Here is an 18248-nt window from a genome sequence, read left to right as displayed (position 1 = left end):
GATTTCAACTTTGGTCTCACCCTTCCATAGCTTTTCCTAGCCTTTGAGGTTTTAAACTCTTCTCAGATCACAACGCAATCTCCAGACCTAACTAATTTATTATTCCAATGCAAAGAAAACAGATTTGCTAAATAAATTCCAATTTATTAATTCACCATGAGATTTATAATAAACCAATGGGGTTTGTTTCAATCAGCTCCTACTAAGAAAATCAAATACTATTACAGTAGAGTTGCATGGTAAATGCGGATACTATAAAAGGTGGCTTGGTCACCCTTCTTCTGTACAACTGAGGAATATACTTTTGCCCTCAAGGATCAATTCTTGTCCTCCGTTCTTTAATACTGAAAAGCACTAACAAAATTACTACTCTTCAACCCTCCTTTTCTTGACACCCAGGCTGGGGTAGAGAATAGTGGTGGTGGTAATTTAATTCTAACACCTGAAATTACCTCCTGGGCTTGCGCTAGTTTTCTCAAGTTCAACTTTGTGGGGGTATCAGGATAACGTTCATCTTTCAGACAGGAAATACAGTTTTAGTTTAGATTTTGCAAATACTTAGCAACATAACAACAGCTCCTTTTCTTGTTCAGTGTGCAATTTTCTCTTTGGCTGTCATTCAGGTTGGGCCAAAGAACCAAGCCACAAAGGCTCCTCTTGTGGCTTTATTCCTACCACATATTACCTGTAAACGCTCAGCCTCTTCTGGACAGGCCCACGGTGGTGATTAACAAGCCTCGGGTATATGGATCACTTTCTCGGATCCTAACATTTATGACGATTATGATCTCATCTAGTTTGACGTGAGAAAAAAATGTCCACCTTTCACTTCAGAAGAAAAACAGAATAGTTTAGAATTTAGGTACAAAGATGTGGAAAGAGCACATTCTTCCCCGTCCCCGCAACCAGCTGGAGCCTCTTCGACTGTCCTCGCAGGGGCGGCTCGGCCCGAGGCCCGGGCTCAGGGGGCGCAGAGGGCAGCGCGAGCGGCCGGGCATCGGCGCATTATGGCCCGGCCCGCGGTCACCGCCCCGCCCCAGCGCCGGGCGCTCCGCCTCCCACAGGCCGGCGGCGGCCATGGCGGCCAGGCAGGTGCAGGCGTTGGCGGGCGCCGCGCTCGGGGTCAACCTCCCGCCACCCTGCCACCCAAACCCTTCAAGGTCGAAGCAGGGTTCCGACGACAGCTCAGCTTAACCCTCTGCTCCGCTTCCCCAGGAGACTGCGGCGGCTCCGAGCCAGGCTCGCAGGACAGGCCGGAGGGAGAGGCCAGGCGCCCGGCGAACGCAGAGCTCACGGCGGCGGCGCGGGGGATCGCGGGGCTACACGCGGCCGCCCGCGCGGTGAGACCCCCTCTGCCAGCCCCGCGCCCCCGGGGTCCCTGCGCCTGCGCCTCTCGCGCGCTCCCGACCCGGAGGTCGCCGGCAGAAGGAAAGGCAGCCGCTGGCCCCCGACATGCGCACGCTCTTCCTGCTCCGACAATGTCGCTTGAAAACTGGCCACAGTTTAGCGTTCCGGACAAAAGGTTTTACCAAATATCTGTCTTGAGCATGAGCGTTACTCGTTTTCTGATCAGCGTCCTAGCTAGACTCTGGTCGCAGCGTGGGGGTCTCACCACTGCCCTCTCCTTCTTTCCTTCGACTCTAACGGAGAGGAAGAAAATACAGTTGGAAACTACAGCCAGTTGTTTATATTCTTCCTGGACACTCTTGAGCTTTATTTTCCTTCTGTTTTGGGAACTTCACAATTGCTTGTTAGCACCAATATCTAAACTTACCATTTCCCTTCACGGTTTCTAACAACTCAGACCACATGAGTTTAAAGGTAGCATATTTATATTTTTATTACCTTTACAAAAGAAACATTGAGATGAAAAGAGAGGGAAACCGAGTCCATAGTAAAGACGGAAAAGTAATATGAAATTAACCTATGTAAGAAGAGGTGTGTGTGTGTGTGTGTGTGTGTATGTGTTTGACAGGACTAGTATTATATAGTGTCGCATGTGTGTGTCTCCAGTACTTTTTTTTTTTTAATTTTATTTTGTCGATATACATTGTGGCTGATTATTGCTCCCCATCACCAAAACCTCCCTCCCTTCTCCCTCCCCCCCCACAATGTCCTTTCTGTTTGCTTGTCGTATCAACTTCAAGTAATTGTGGTTGTTATATCTTCCCCCCCCCCCCCGTTTTGTGTGTGTGTGTGTGTGTGTGTGTGAATTTATATATTAATTTTTAGCTCCCACCAAGAAGTGAGAACATGTGGTATTTCTCTTTCTGTGCCTGACTTGTTTCACTTAATATAATTCTCTCAAGGTCCAACCATGTTGTTGCAAATGGCAGTATTTCATTCGTTTTTATAGCTTCCAGTACTTGACAGGACTAATATTATATAGTGTGGCTTGAGCCAGAGGGTAGAGAAGAAAACCTTGGAGGTTGCTTAAAGTTGACTGTTTTTCCATTGACAATTAGTAGGCCCTGAGAATCCACTGTCTGACCCATTCAAGTGTTGAAACTAAAGATTCATGAGGAAATGGCTGGCGGCTTTTGATTGTTCTTGTTTATACTCTTCTTTTTAAAATAAGGAGTGATGTTTCTTCTCATACTCCACCATATAAATGTGGTGGATATAAGCGAAAAGTTTCACTACTTTTAGAGCAAACACCAGTGGCATATAAAGATGGTTTCAATCAGCCTAGGAAAGGAAACTTTTTCTCACTGGGGGAATCCACACTTGTTTCATCAGTGTCAGTATCACAGGTTAAATGACTGTCCAGGAGACTGTAAGTAAACCCACTAACAAGCTTGTTTTTCTTTTTCAACAAATCAGAGCTCCCTCATGATGGTCCTTCCACGCCTCCAGGCAGATAGCTCTCTTACCTTTTTCCCGGTGCCGACGTGCACCACTGAACATCTTGCTCTCCAGTCAAACTGTCAGCATCTTGCCACATCTCTGTCTGCTGCCACCATTACGTGAGGCTCTTTTATTGAGGACAAATTAAGTTTGTGTGGGCAGCCAAGGAGCTCAGAGGTGCTCAATCAACGTGGGAGGCAGAGGAACAGGCGCATTCGCAGGAGCAACCAGGCTTCCAGTTTGCCAGATAATTGCCCTCAGAAGATTCCCAGAAGCTATGAAAAGTGAAAGGAAGGCTGCTACAGAGTTCCCAGCAATTTTTGTTTTTCTTCCAAGTCTGCAAACACAGGCTTTGTAAATAAAGTGAGGTCTTGACAATAGATTACTCTAGAGTAGTGTTTAGTGCTCCCAGTTTCATGTGATGTGCTTCTGCGGTTCCAAAGGATTTGGGAGGCCCCTTAGACCATCTTGGGACTGCTTGCTGGATTTCTGCTGCCCTGGTCTAGCTTTGCAGGAATGCCTTAGCGTGAACCCAGACTTGAACGTTATCTGTCCTTTTGCTCCACACTTTATTGAAGAATCATAAATTGGTTCAAACCTCAACCAGGATAAAATACTCAGCCATTAAATAAGAAACGGTTAACATATACAAAATCATAGCTAGATAGGAAAAATAAGTTCTAGTGATCTACAGTAGTGCTAGGCATCTATAATCAACAATAATTTATTGTATGTTCTCAAAGGGCTAGAAGAGAGGAGTTCAAATATTGTCATCAAAAAGAAATGACAAATTGTTGCAATGATGCATTGTATACTTGTATTGAAATATAACTATTCCGTTTTTAAAAAGGAGTTCATGGCTCATGCAAAAATATACGTCAGAAGACATGCAAGTTTCCTGTGTGTTTTAATGAAAAGGCTCTATGCAAGAATGGTGCACTGAGTTACTTGCATAGTAAAAGGGTTATATGAAAAGCCTTTGGGAAAGTTCCTCTGCAAAAACTCAAGGTTAGTAATATCACCCAAAGGACTCAAATCCACAGAAGATGTTGTGTTATTTACTTTTACCTTCACACAAAGTACTTGGGACACTTTTTCATGTTGTTTGAATGTAGGTAGAGTATTCTTCCCTGACATTTGAAATGTTATACTAAACGTTGCTTTTGATCAAACTTGTGAAAGCAGTGAGTGTTAATATGTTAAAAACAATACTTTTTTTCACTTAAAATAGAGCTAACACACTCCAAAAAAAAAAAAAAGGAGAGAAAATAGTGTAAAATGTGCAATGGAGTAACATATCATGAAGGTAAAGAAAAATTTTCAATAATATCAAAGGTGATACTTTTCTAAAGGGACTGTTGGTTTTGATTAACACCTTTTCTGTAAATTTGAATCATTACCCACATATTTTAAGTACTGAAATTGCAACTGCAGCTTCTGAGTGAAAGTTCATTTTCAGCCTCTTAAGATCTTAAAATCATTTAAATCACCTGTTATTAAACTCATTCCCTAGAAACCAATTGAAAAATATTGAAGCAGTGGCTACATAGTTATTGGGTATAGAGTTCTTGTTTTTCCATCAATTTCTCATTTTTCTCAAACTGTATATTTTCTCCTTATGTCACATAAAGTTGGATTGTGTATAATGTCAGAATGCATTCAGTTTTTAATTGCAAGTGCCACTAACATTGCTGGGAAAAAGCTTAATATTGTTTAAAAAGATTTTTGCAGTATTTTATGAGTAGAAATTATGGTGAGGAGATATGATGAATATTGAGATTAATGAATTGTTTTATGTTATTAATCTCCAGGCTGGTCAGCTAAACTATGTGGATCCAGCTACTGGCTATGTGGTGCTCACACAGCTTGCCCACTTGCAGAGAGGTGAATGCTGTGGCTGTGTCTGCAGACACGTGAGTAGCAATTCTCACAGCAGCAGCTTGCAGTTCAAATAAATACCTATTATTTGAACAACAGTCGAATAAAAAAGCCAAATTGACCTGGAGTGCACTTTTCACAAGCTACTTTAGTCAAGGTCAATGAAGTCCTTAGTACCAACATAGGACCTTTAAAGTTAATGGAATTTTGTTTCATTTCACTGTGAGCATCAGTTCCTTTAAATGCTTGATTTGAAATTCATGGGAGCTATTTATTACAAGGGAACTTTTCATGAGGTTTCAAATAAGTTGTATTCAGTAGGCAAGTGCAAAGAGGTCAGGAAAAGAAATCTAAAGTGTTGCAAATTAGATCCCAGAAAGCATTTTCTTCATTATTAGCTAAATATATAGCAACTTGCCCAGCATTGAGAGGTTGGTTTCCTTCAGATGATGACTTTTTCTTTTCTTTCCTTCTCTTTTCTATCCTCCTCTCTCTCTCTCTCTCTCTCTCTCATTCTTTCTGTGTTTCTTTTCTAGTCTGTTTTTAAAATAACTGCGAGACAAGATTAACCCGAATTTAGTTGTGTCCTTTTCCTAAAATGTTTGTTTCAACAGATGCATCTCCATATTCATTGATTAGGATGAAATAACTACTCCTTTCCTACTCTGAGCAAAGCATGAACGGGAATGGGTTCCTCACTATTACTTTTTCAAAGCATAGTAGTAAGGTAAATTGTTATAGGGTTAAGATTATAAACAGATAACCACCTCTGTTAACAGAACACTTTGTATGTTTTAATGCAAAAAGATGTTATTTCCTTTAACTGACTCACTTTATAATTAAAGAATAGACACTAAATGCATGTCTCAATTGCAGCCAGTATTGGAAAATTAAGCCTTCGCTTTCACGTATGTTCCTACCTGTGCCATTAGCTGTTTCTAATCAAATGCATAAGAGCTTTGCATAAATTGAGGACTTGAGGATTTTCTGAGTGGATTTTTGACAGGAAATTTCTTAAAGTTGGAAGGGTGCATTTAGGAAATGGTTCTTGGGCCCTAATTAGGACCATTTACCTGAGGTTGCTATTATTCTCCCCTTAGTTAGCAGGGCCCGATAGATCAAATAATCTATGTAACATTGTTAGCAGTCTCTAAAAGTGTACTTTTTCAAGATGATTGTTCAATAACTCAATAATAATTTGTTTTATTTTTTCTGCAGTGTCTGTATGGTCAAGTCAATGTTAAAGATTCATCTAGGGCTGAGCCTGTGGCGCACTCGGGAGAGTGCGGCGCTTGGGAGCGTGGCGACGCTCCCGCCACGGGTTCGGATCCTATATAGTAATGGCCAGTGCACTCACTGGCTGAGTGCCGGTCACGAAAAAGACAAAAAAAAAAAAAAAAAAAAAAAAGATTCATCTAAAAAGAAGCAATTCAATTCATATTTTTATGTTTGACACAATTTCATCTCACACTGAACCTGGAGTCTAAAAAGGTCATCTTTCTGGAGAAACAAGGGAATGAGGAAGGGACATTCATTTTGAAAAGGGGCCCAATGTAAGACAGTGTTATGAGAAAGCCCTTTGGAAGGTGGAAATAACTCAACCAATGCCTTCTCTCTACAGGCGCTCTTTCTCCTCCCAGTGCACTTCCTGCAGTAGGGAACTGGCCAAAGAAGAAAGGACATCCATAACATCATCCTATGTGAGATGTTTGTGATTCTTCCTAGCAGAACTTCAAGCCTTGCTGGCAACAATAGCAAAGGAACTGCTGGGGGTGTGGGGTGGAGAGACGCTCTTACTCTTTCCTGCACCTGGAGCCAGGAGCCAAGGTCTGAAGTTCACTGTGGTTCTGTAGAGATGAATGTGAACCACCCATCAGGGGTGGCAGCTCCCACATTAAACACAATATGACCACATAAATGGGCCTCACTGCAAGAGTTTTAAGCTATATTTTATTCACACATTGTAAAAATTCAGGTTTCTTATTAGGTGTCTGTGTACAAACACATGTGGATGCTGAGAAATAGAGACTTCCAGGTTTAAATCAACTGTGGTGCTGCTCCACTTTCAAGGTTTCTGGAGACTCCTGCCCCAGGATGCAATAAATCAAGGGAGATAGATTTCTAGATTATTTCTAACAGGAAAGGACCCAATAGAAATGGGAAACTTGTTGGGGGGGACGAGTTACCATAGAAAGGGGTGGAGATGGATTCCTGCAGCGGTGGTTCTTCCCTTGGCTGGGGAAGGGCCCTGCCCTAGGCAGACCTCACAGCAGGTGGATCACGATGCACACTCCTCTCTTCAGAAGCCGCACTGCCCCCAGCGACTATGCGGAACAAGGAAAAGAAGGGCTTTTATTTTTTTCCGGTAAAATGTGGGGCTCCGAAACTGTGCGTTTGGAACAGAGGGGCCCTGAGAAGAAGAGGCACTCTCTGGGCCAGGCACAGGTCTGTGTTCCAGCACAGTGCCCTTTCGCCAAAGGCTTTCCCAAAGTCTGTTCCATGTGCATGTTCCTCCATCAAAAACCACTGGGGTTTAGATTTGTCTCCTCCAATCGAGGCTGGGGAGGAGGCTCACTACTAGACAAATGGCAACTGGCATGTTGCTTTCCAACCAGCACTTTGAGAACACAAAGTCCCTGGAGAGCACACGAGGAACCTCGTCCTCCACTCCTTGCTGACAATTGCCATTTCATCTTCTCACTCATTCGAGTGATGGCTTTGAGTTTGTGGACTGGACAATTCATCCACGGAGAAGAATTTAAAAGCCGGTGCCATTTTTTCACTACCTTGCAACAAATTCAAGGTACTCCTAGATGCCAAAACAATCCCCTCCCCAAAGGGGGAGGGAAAGAAAGAAAATTTAGATACATAAGGGGGAGTGGGGTTCTGCACCCTCTGTGTGCCTCTGTGGAGAGCCTGATTTCCTAGAAAAATTGTCAAAGAACCCACAGCTATTTTTAGCCAGGGACTGGGTTGTCCCTGGAACGTCCAGCCTACCCTGGACCTCTCGATACCCTGATGGGTATGGGGGGGCTTCAAGGGTTGACCCTTGTTCCCACAAACGATTTCAATTGGGCTCATGACACAAAACGGCCAGACTCACGGCCCTCCTTCCTGGGACTACGGGCATAAAAGTGTTAACCGGGAATCATGGACTCTAGCGGGATGAGGATATCCCTGAGGACAACATCCTCCCACCCGAGGTTTGTATCCTAAAGTATGAGCTTCGGTGTGCACTTCAGTGTGCCTGCGCCTGCGTGTGTGTGTGTGTGCGCGTGTGTGCGTGTGTTTGCGTGTGTAATGTAAGTCGTTATCAAATACCTAAAACGGTGCGTGACCTCAAAGAGGTTAGAAACAGCTGCTTCGGACAGGGATGAGTTTAGAGCGCCAAGCATCTCAGGGTGGGTATCGCCGTCCATCCATTAGATGGCTTTCTGGGAAGCTTGTCCCTTTCTGGCTGTGAAAACTGACCGAGATGGGGGGGTTGGGGGGCGGATTCTGGAAGAAAGATCTGAGGACGGGATGGGAAGGGGAAAGTCGGGGGCAGGGGAGCTTAAAAGGCACACTTGGTGGCACTGATTGGCTGGTGGGACTAGTTAGAGAAGCCAAGTGTTCGGGTGGAAAGAGGGATTCTGTCCGGGGTGTTCTGAGCAACATTCTGGGATTTGGGATTGAAAGACAAGGCCGGGGGCTCGTATTTGCCGCTCCTAGTTTGTCCCCGACCGCCCCCAAACTGTGTGGCCGGGCCGGCCAGGAGGCAGCGTCCACCTCCGCACGGCCCCTCGAGCCGCCCCAAACCTACGTGGTTTTCACAGGCGGCTGGAAGGCGCGCGGGCAGCCCTGGCCCACCGCGCCCTCGGCCCACGCACTTACCCAGGATCGGCTCTGGTGGCCGGGGGAGGGGCGGGCAGGGCGGGCGCACCGTCACCCGGACCGAGATCCTGCCCAATCTTACTGCTCACGTCCCCTCCCCACCGGCGCGGGGCCCCCCAGCAATCCCCGGCTCCCCGCTTCGGACTGTGAGGGGCGCCCTGGGCAACGCAGCCCCTCGGGAACTCGAGACCAGGTAACAGGCCCCCGCCCGTCCCGGGTCTGGCTGCGTCCCAGCGAACGGTCACCTGCCACGTGTGACTGAGGGTTTCCCTCGGAAGGTTCATCTCCACCCCCACCCTCTAGCCGGAGCCCGAGCGGAAGGTGCTCGTGGTCCCCAAGCCGGCCCGGCGGCTAACACCGCCCTCGAGCCCAGAATGCTTCCCAAGTGACCGGTTCCTGACGCCAAGCCCGGGAGCGCGGGGAGCGCAGGAAGGACCGAGGGGGAGGCGGAGACGGGGTGGGTGAGCCATCAGTGGCTTAGCCCAGTTTCCCGCAGGAGCTCCCGCCCACTCACCGTCTGTGCGCACCAGCTGGCGGCAGCATCGCTTAGGGACGAGCTGCAGGAAGGCAAAGGCCGGCCGGGGCCAAGAGCCCAGGAGCGCTGGGGACTCCAGCCCCGTCCCCGCCCCCCGCTGCGCCCAACCCTCCAGACGCTCTCGGCTTTCTGAGGTTCAGTCACCGCCGAGTCCTCCATTAACACCTCCTCTGATGACCGAGAGGCTGGGAGGGCCGAGCGCAGCCTCAGAGCGTGTCCCCGGGCGCCGGCCCGTGTCTGTGCCCTCCGCCCGCCCCTTCCTCCTCCCGCTCCCGATTTGGGAGCATAAACAGGAAATAAAAGACCGGCGGAGGGATCTGAGGGTCAGAGGTGAGGGATTCCGGTCAATTCCGGCAGAGAGGGGCGAGGGGAGAGAGGGGACAAATTCATTTCCATACAAAGGGTTATTTATTTATTCGGATTAACAGAGGGACCAACGTCGAGACGCAGGGACCGGTGCGCACCTCTGGCCGCCGCCTCCCGCCCTCTATTGCCGTGAACCGAGTTCTTGGGGGGAACATTTGACATCCGGACCTCGAGGTAAGATCCCACCGGGCGGTGCCCAGTTGGAGCAGTTTTCTGTCCTCGGAGGGCGCCCAGACGGCCGGGAAGCCCAAGGGCTGCTCGGGAGCCCACCCGGGGTAGATCCGGCTTTGCTGGAAGCCGCGCGCCGACCTGAAGTCTCCGACGGAGGCGCGGTTTGGACGCGCCCGCTGGGTGGGAGGAGGCGCTTGGGCAACCCCGGCTGTGCCGCTCGGCGGGCGCGCGGCTTTTCTCTGCCAGCGCGACCACCATCACAGCGAGATCAACTTCTGCCGTAAGAATGCTGAACGGTACCACTCTGGAGGCAGGTGAGTTCCGTGCCAGGTGCCTTCTCATTTCCTCGGCCCGTTTTCTTGGAACGATTATACTTGTACACCGTGCGCGCGCGTCCATACGCGTGTGCGCGCCTTCGTTGGGTGGGACAAAGAGGGGAGTGTGTCTGTCTTAAAAATTCAACCACACTTCGTAGGCTTGAAAATACGCAGCCTCGTTCGGAGTCTCCCCGCTTTTGCCTTTCTCTTGAATGTCTCTGACTTTCCTCGGGGTCTGGGGCGTCGGGCGGAGGTCACGGTGCCAGTGAGTGGCCTGAGGGATGCGCTCTGCACCCTCCACGGGGCTGCTGGGGGTGTCTCCTCTCTGGAAAAGATAATGGGCCGGCGGAGGAGGAAAAACAGTTTCGCACCCGCGGGAGGCTTCACTGGAAACTGGCTTCACCCGCATTTGTTTGTTCCACCCTAACCCAGCGCAGCCGTTTTGGCGCGTGATCTCAGCGGCCGCCTGAGCAGCGTGGGACTTTATTTCTGGGGGCCTGAGGGTCGACGGTGCAGCGAGTCTCAGATAAAACGGCTCCAGATTTCAGAAGGGCGATATTCGAGACTTGGTGGCAGCCCCGCTGGAGAACGCAGAGGCCACGGAGGCTAGAGGTTGGAAGGGAGTAAGCAGCTGGCGGGAGGGTGTACGTGGGCAGAGAGCGCGGAAGGGCAGGGCCCTGGCTGGGGCATCCTGTGGTCTAGGGGCCCGCACAGGAGCGCAGCTGGGGCGCAGCCGCGGGCCCTTCTCCGGGCAGTCCTGCTCGCTCGGCCCCCGCTCCGCTAGGCTCGCTCCTATCTGTCTTGAGGGTGCCTCCGGAATAGGTGCGCCAGTGCGGCGGAGTCAGTCTGGACCTGCCAACCTCGGTGTTGGAGGAAGCTTTGCAAAAAGACAATCTGTCTCCACTTTCAAGAGAAAGGCCTCGGCGCCTCCCGGCCATGCGTTCACCTCCCACCCAGCGCAGCCGGGCATCCAGGGCCGGGTGGCACGACGCCAAGCGCGCGCTTCCCAGCCCCGAGACAACGCTGACTTGAGCACCGCCTCCCCCCTCCCGGCCTTGGATGACACGACAGTGCCAAAAGCCGACACTGTTTCAAGAGCTGCACTTTTCAGACCATAAAAGGCAAATTAGGGGCACAGGATCATGGCCTCCAAAGTTCAGGTCTGAAGAGACCTTAAGTCATCTCTGCTGTCAAGAGATGCACATTCGCTGGGCTATTTTTCTCTCTTGACCCCAAAGCCTCTGCTGCCCAGCCATGCATCCCCTTAATTTCCCCTCTCTTCCCCTCTGAGGAGTTCGATTAACCAGAGCCCTTTGCCCAGGTTGACCTGCAGGAGCCCAGGAAAAGGGCACCACCGACTCGCTGACCCTCATGGAGATTCCAGGATCCCGAACTCTCAATCCCAATTCCTCTTCCCGGCTGGAGTTCAGCCGCCCGCTTTGCTGAAAGCGGCAACAGTAGCGGGATGGGTGCTGGAGGAGCAGAAAGGGAAAGAGAGCTTAGTGCATTGCGTGGGCCCAATTGTGAGGAGGGCAGCGCCAGGCCAGGGATCTGCCCCATTGCTCCTAGTAGAGCTTTGAATTCAGAGAGGATACTCGAGATCCTATTCCAGGATGCAGGCCGGAGAGAGCCCCGTGCACCTGTCCCATTAAGCGACGCTGGGGCTCAGCCCCAGGAACGGAAAAAGCGAGCCCTTCAACTTTTATAGAACACTTGCGGGCCATTCAGCCCGGAGCTGGGAGAGGGGGAGGCTTCCTGTCTGCACAGCCTGGCCTCAGCCCCTCCTCGGGAGAGGTGAAAGGAGGTAGAACTACAAAGACACTCTCCTTATTTAAAGTCCTTATGGTCCTTTGAGAGTGAGCAGGGGGGCCTCTTAGGCAATCTCTCCGGGGTCCAAGACAGAAAGATTAGGATACCCCAGGTCACACACCCAATTCATGGCTCATCCCCACCCCCCAACTCCCATGAGCTTCCTACTTAGGAACTGGAGGCAGGTCTGGGCGGATGGGGAGCTATTTCCGCAGAACTAACGAGGACCTCCCAAACTCCAGCAGGCCCCCGCCCCACCCCCAGCTTTCCGCGGACTTCCTGCGTTTGCCGAGAAGGAAGAATCCTGGCAGTCCGCTTCTTTATGGGAAGTAGCAAAAGCCACTGGGTGCAAGAACCTGAATTTTATAAGAGAAAGCAGACATAGCTAGATTCAACTCAGAAGCTGATTGTAGAAGGTGCTCTGCGCTGCCTGTTCCTGATAGATGATTAACAAATGTGTGGAATGATGCATGCATGAAGGATTGGAGTGCTTGCAGGACTTCCGTGCTTGGCTTCCCTGGAGACTCTTCACAAAATTCTGGCTTTTTCCGGGAGTTGTTAAACTTTCCCTTCATGTAGTTTTCAAAGTTTCATCTCCTGCAAGGAGAGAGTGGTGTTCTTGGGTTGTATGTTCTTGCTGAGCAGGATCAACATCCGGCAATAATCAAACCTAATTTCAAACAGCCCCATTTGAGGGGTGGAGAGGGTTTAGCACAGAAACTAGACAAAGTTGAGATGGGATTGAGGTCCTGTGTTTACTTTTTGCTTGGAGCTTCCTTGGGTTAACTGATTGATGTTCTTAGACACCCCTTCTCTTTCTCCTGCTCCTCAGGCTCTGAGTCGATTTAGCTTCTGGCTTGTGTGAGGGCAATCTGCCCCTTTGTGAGAGGACCTGCTGTCTGAAAGGGCCACTGCCCCCAGTCCCTCCTTAGGGCCCTTCTCCTGTGCACGTGGATTTGAAAAGCTCATTGATTTCCATCCAAAGGAGCTAATTACATTACTTACAGTAAATAGCAGCCCTGCTGTCAGTGGTTGCCAAAGTGAAGGGAGGGGGTTGTCTCCAGCTTAGTTCACTTGATTGGCTTCATTTTTGTGTGAAATTGTGTTTTATGAGCTGTATTCTGGCACCCAGAGGACCTTAACAGCGTCCAGTCTGCAAATGACGGTATTTTTGACCCTGAGAAAAAAAGGAGGGGAAGCAGTGGAGTCTTGGGTTTCAGGGTCTCTGGCATCCCAGCTCAAGTCCCTCTATCTAGACAGGACTGCGTTTAGCTCCTGGGCCAGGAGCGTATCATGTGCAGGGGAAATCAAATAAAAAATGCGGAGAAGCACGGTACCCGGTCCAAACGCAGGAACTTTCTAACCTTTAAATGATGTACGACTAAAACTGTGACTGCTATTCGTAAGAATAAAAGTCATGTTCTCTTAATAAAGAAGGCCAATTACTAATGCAAGTGCTTCCCTTTCCCACTTAAAGCGGGAGAAGAACTACAGAAGGCTCTGGAAATGATTTCAGCCGAACAGAGCTGTGTACGATCCTTTGGTGTCACACCGGGAATTGTAGCTCAGACTAACTCGGAGAGTGCTCTGGCTCAGCAGTGTTTTGGGTACCACCAAGTAGCCTAATTGGGTGGAGATTTCTAGCCAAAAAGGGGCAAGCCTGGCTTTTCCCTTGTTTATTTAATCTAATTAGCTACATTTGATTTTCCCTTGGATCTTACTTTATGTTAGAAAGATCCAAGGAGCTTGAAGGACAGTAGAATTTAGCTTCTCTTACTCCTCCGAAGAGAACTAGGTAGTACAAATCTGTTTCTTAAAAGAATGAAAATCTTCTGAGCCATTTAGATCTTTAGTTTGCAAATTAGCGCTGCTACAAATTCTTGAGAAAGTTGATATTGTCTTGCTCAGGAAGGAGGGAAAGGTTGCTGAGTCCCTCCTTCCGCAGCAACAACCGAAGAGTTTGTATAAAACACCACTATAGACTGATGCCTTTTAATTAACATCCACTCCATTTTTTCTGGGCGTGTCCCAGAGATTCCAGTAAATAGTATATATTTCTTTAAGATCAAATGAAAATAATCCAGAGGAATTGGTTTAACGATGCCTGACCAGAATCAACCCACCATCCAAAAAAGTGTTTATGAATCTAATGCCAGTTTGTTACAAAACTAGGGGAAAAAACCCTTCATCAAACTAATGACATGTTAAAATATAGAAAATAAAATGAACCCCCAGTTTAATTCATTATTTTAGCCTTCTTTGGATTTTATGTTGCCATCTCTGCTTAAATGTAAACACATCTCATAAAGGGTAATGTTGATACTAAAAATGTAATTTACACAGTAATATGTTTTTAAAAATATTTATACAAAGCACGTTTATAATTTGAAGACTCCAGAGAAGATGTGAAACTTGGTAAAGATCAGTCAGTGTTTAGTCAAATGCCTTTTAATGAGAATATTCCTAATTTTGTTTTATCTTTGTACAAATTAGGCTGATATTTTAGAAAGAGACATAGAAAATGTATCTGAAATGCTGTATTGCAATAAAGCCCTCCAGAAGTAAGAAGAAAATTTAGTCTAAGACAGGCATCTCCTATTTGGTTAATTTAGCATTGATTGAGAGACTGAATTTTTGCCATTTCTCAAAATCTCCTTTCCTTAGATTCTTTCCTCCCATCCAAACTTCTAAGGCTCCTGGTTGTTGTTAAATTAGCTTGTCACTGACCCCTAGTGGTCTCCCTGGATCAGTTAATTCTCAGAATGTCACTTTCAGAACAGAAACTCACTTTAGGATAGGTGACCATCTTGTAAGTGACTGAAAATAAAATATTTGGATCTTCTCATTAACTTTATAATGCTAGATATGTGTGTACTGACAGCTGGAAATTTAAGACAGTTTTAAGAGAGTTATCATTTCATCTCATAATTTGGGGGGTGAACCCCTAAAGCTTTAGAAATAGTTCGTGGGGAAACAATCATTTCCAAAGTTACGTAATGCATTTGTATTTAAACACAAATAATTTAGGGATGCACCAAATCACTCTGTAGAGGAAATAAATTTCTCTACTAAGTTGCAAAATAGAAGTGATAACATAGTCATGGGACAATTATATACAGTAATATCTGTTTAATGAAGACCTGACAATCTATCTCCTGACACACTGAATTGTGTATTTTATGTGAAAACAAGTCCTCTAATTGTATTTAATGCACTAAAATTACTTGCTGAGTTTTAAATCAACGATAATGGATATAGAGTACATATTCAGGGAAGCAATTTCATCAAATCTTAGTACAATTATTTTTCATAAACTTCATTTTAAGCACTAATGATTACATAGTAAGGTTGGAAGCCATATTCATTTTTAAGAAATATTACCTTGAGGTGGAGAGGAAATGGCTAACAGCATTATTTAAAAACCAAGTTAAGTCTTCTCTCCCAAGTGCAATATTCAATTTAATGTGTAGTTACACATTACTCACATATAACAGGAATGAAATCCTATCTGAAGAAGCCTCCAATGACTAATGTGTACCTCTTTAACCATTTCGTTGTGGGCCTATTTATAATCTAGTTGTGAAATATGGCTCAGTTTACTGGAAATAAGTAAAGTTTTATAGTAGGTCATGAGATGCTGTTCCATTCATTTGAGGATATGAAAGTGCAATCCTGTAGAATATTTGAAGTTGGCATATCCCCACTGGGCTGAAATAGGATAAAATGTAAAGTATTTTCTCTCCGTTATCTCTGAGTATATGTTACCCTTTCTGGCAGTGCTTAAGAAGCCTGTGTTCAACATTTGAATGTATTTATCTGAATTGAATTCCACTTCAGGCTGATTTGACTTTGTATTTTATTGTTGAAAGGGTTCAAAATCTTGGTTGAATGCTTCTTGAGCTCCTTGCCTGGTGCTGGACTCAAAGGATCCAAAGGTGAATATGATATAATTTTTTCCCTCAATGAACTCACCTGCTCTTTTGCCAAGTGTGTCCTTCAACTTACATGTCTTCTGAAAATACAGACAAAGGAGACATTAGTTCATGCCTAGTCTGGTTGCATGAGGCAGAATTTCTTGTTAAATGAGTTTTGTATGTGGCTGACCTCTTGATAGATGACTGTAAAACTTCTGTGTTTCTGTATGTATGCCGATTTGCTGAATATAGATGCTGATTTGCTGAATATGTTTTAAGAAGTAATCTAACCAGAGCATAGCAGGCAGATAACATTTTATCAAGCAGAATGGAAAAGCTCATATTAAGAGATGCTTCACTGTTGTTTTGGGTTTTTGTTTTTGTTTTTTTGTCTTTTTTTGTTTGTTTGTTTGTTTATTTTTAAGATCCAGGTTTCTTTTCCCCCTGAGTGATATGATTGGATTGATTTTAGATCTTCTACTATAATGCATTGAAATGCAGGATGATCAGATATGAATATACATCAGATAAATATCTGAAGAAAGGGTTTAAAGAAAAAAATTGCCATGCCCTTTTATTTGTGATGTTGGCTGAATCAGTGAATATTGAGAAAAATGTTTAAATTTTGTAATTATATTTTCTCCACAGAGCCAGTAGATTATTGGAAATGACCTTTTAAATGTGCAGCTTTACATCAAAGGCTGGGCTGTTTTGCCCTTGGTGCTGAGGGAGGCTTTGCAAGAGAAGAGAAGATGCCACCCTCTCTCTCTGCCAGGCCGGCCAGGGGCACAGCTCACATCCCACTCACACACGTCCCGAGCAAAAAGGGCCAAGATCTGAGCCTAGAAATAACCGTTGTCATTGTCTCTCCACTGTGAGCTGTGGGGAGTGCTTCAGGCGTGATCTGAGTGGAGAGTAGTCTGGGCTCAGACTCTTTCAGAAATATTTATTAAAATAACTGCAAGGGAAAATATTTTCTTCCTGGTATAGCCCTGTGTTAACCAGATATAGCTAAAAGCCCTTAAGAAATAATATTCTTACAATTACATAAGAAGTTGCAAATTTTAATTTTCTAACTTCTTTCCCTTTTCCAGCCACTTTCTAACTTTTTTGAGAAAGCTCTAGGAATATGAGAAAAGGCTAAAAATTGGAACTGACATCTTCTTTAGTTAATGGGCTCTCAGAACTTTCAGACTTGGGAGAGCTGAAACAATTGTTTGCCATATCCCTCATGACAAAAAGCAGCGCCTTCAGATACTACATCTCATTCCAGAAGTACAGACAAAATGTAGAGTCTTAAAAAACTTTGTGTGAGGGTGGTGGCAGGGTGTTGATATGCATAAATATATTAGATAACTTTCCTTCATTTCACCCTTGGAGGTTTCTCTCACTCCCACTTCACTATGTACAGTTTATTCATCTTCCCAAACTTTTCTAGTATTGAGCAAAAGACAGGATTTATGTAATATTTTTATATACACTTTGGTTGTGTCCACATGAACAGACTCATTTGGCTGACGTTGGCAATTAATTTATTTCTTTTTGTCTAGATACTGCCCACAATTGGATAGGTAGCCTTTTTCACTGTTGTTTTATCATCATAGTAGTATCCCACAGCCTGCCATCATTTCAGCTAATGCAGTTTCCGCTGAGCAGCTGTCTGTCCCCTCTTCAACAACAGGTTGTAATGGGAATAAGGCAGACCACTTGGATCGGGACAGCAACCGTATCCACCCTCGCAGAAAACCAAGCACATGCGAACCTCCTTCAAGCACCACCAGCTTTGGACCACGAAATCCTACTTTGCTATCAACCATAACCCAGATGCAAAGGACCTCAAGCAGCTTGCCCAGAAAACAGGCCTGACCAAAAGAGTTTTGCAGCCTGACCTCCATCATTGGCTGTGCATACATCTCCCTTCCTCTCACCAGTAAAAATAGTTCTCTTCCTTGATTAAAGTGATTCAGATACGTCCCCTACTGCTTCTTATCAGTTTATCTTAGTTATCTCCCTAAAGGGACTTCCTGGAGGGTGCTCATAGAGAGACTTGGGTCTTTCTAAGTGCAGCAACATTCTCCCTACAGATGGGGAGATGGGTCCTCCAAACCAGCACAGCTCGCCTCACTGCTGTGCAAATGCGAGTGACGTTATTTAAACAAGTCATGGCTCTAGACATTTCCATTCACATTAGGCTCAGTGCACAGACTTGTGAGGGACCCACTGGCACTGCCTTACTTCAGCAAACTCTTGACAGCCTCACTCACATGCTCTGACCTTCCAAATTCATGTGGACCCTTTTTCCCAACTCCTGAAAGGCCAAAAATATGGTTAGTGTCCCGGCAACTAATTGGAGCAAGAATTTCCCGTCTTATATATTAACTGTAAATAAGAACTAAACACTGGGAGTTAGTTCTGCTGTCCAATTGCTTCCCTAAACTCATCATGGTAAGAATATGCAACTAATAAGATTATAATAGCTCGCTGTGAGTCATCTGTGACCCTCTCCCACTTCTCAGTGAGAGCAATTATTTTTAATTT

The 18248-nt window shown here is 46.1% G+C and overlaps 1 long non-coding RNA gene and 1 pseudogene across 1 annotated transcript; both read left to right on the top strand.

Annotated features, from left to right (window-relative positions):
- The first annotated feature begins 1077 nt into the window (after positions 1 to 1077).
- On the top strand, positions 1078 to 6630 carry LOC134378716 (uncharacterized protein C1orf53-like; annotated as a pseudogene).
- A 3817-nt stretch (positions 6631 to 10447) lies between these two features.
- Positions 10448 to 17979, top strand: LOC134378717 (uncharacterized). Its single transcript, XR_010023681.1, has 3 exons — positions 10448 to 10599; positions 15666 to 15731; positions 17392 to 17979. It is a non-coding gene; the product is annotated as an uncharacterized LOC134378717 (long non-coding RNA).
- The last annotated feature ends 269 nt before the right edge of the window (positions 17980 to 18248 follow it).

Source organism: Cynocephalus volans, chromosome 5, assembly GCF_027409185.1.
Source record: "Cynocephalus volans isolate mCynVol1 chromosome 5, mCynVol1.pri, whole genome shotgun sequence".
NCBI lineage: Eukaryota > Metazoa > Chordata > Mammalia > Dermoptera > Cynocephalidae > Cynocephalus > Cynocephalus volans.
The sequence above is the reverse complement of the archived record's forward strand: the minus strand, read 5'-3'. Positions and strand labels throughout refer to the sequence as shown.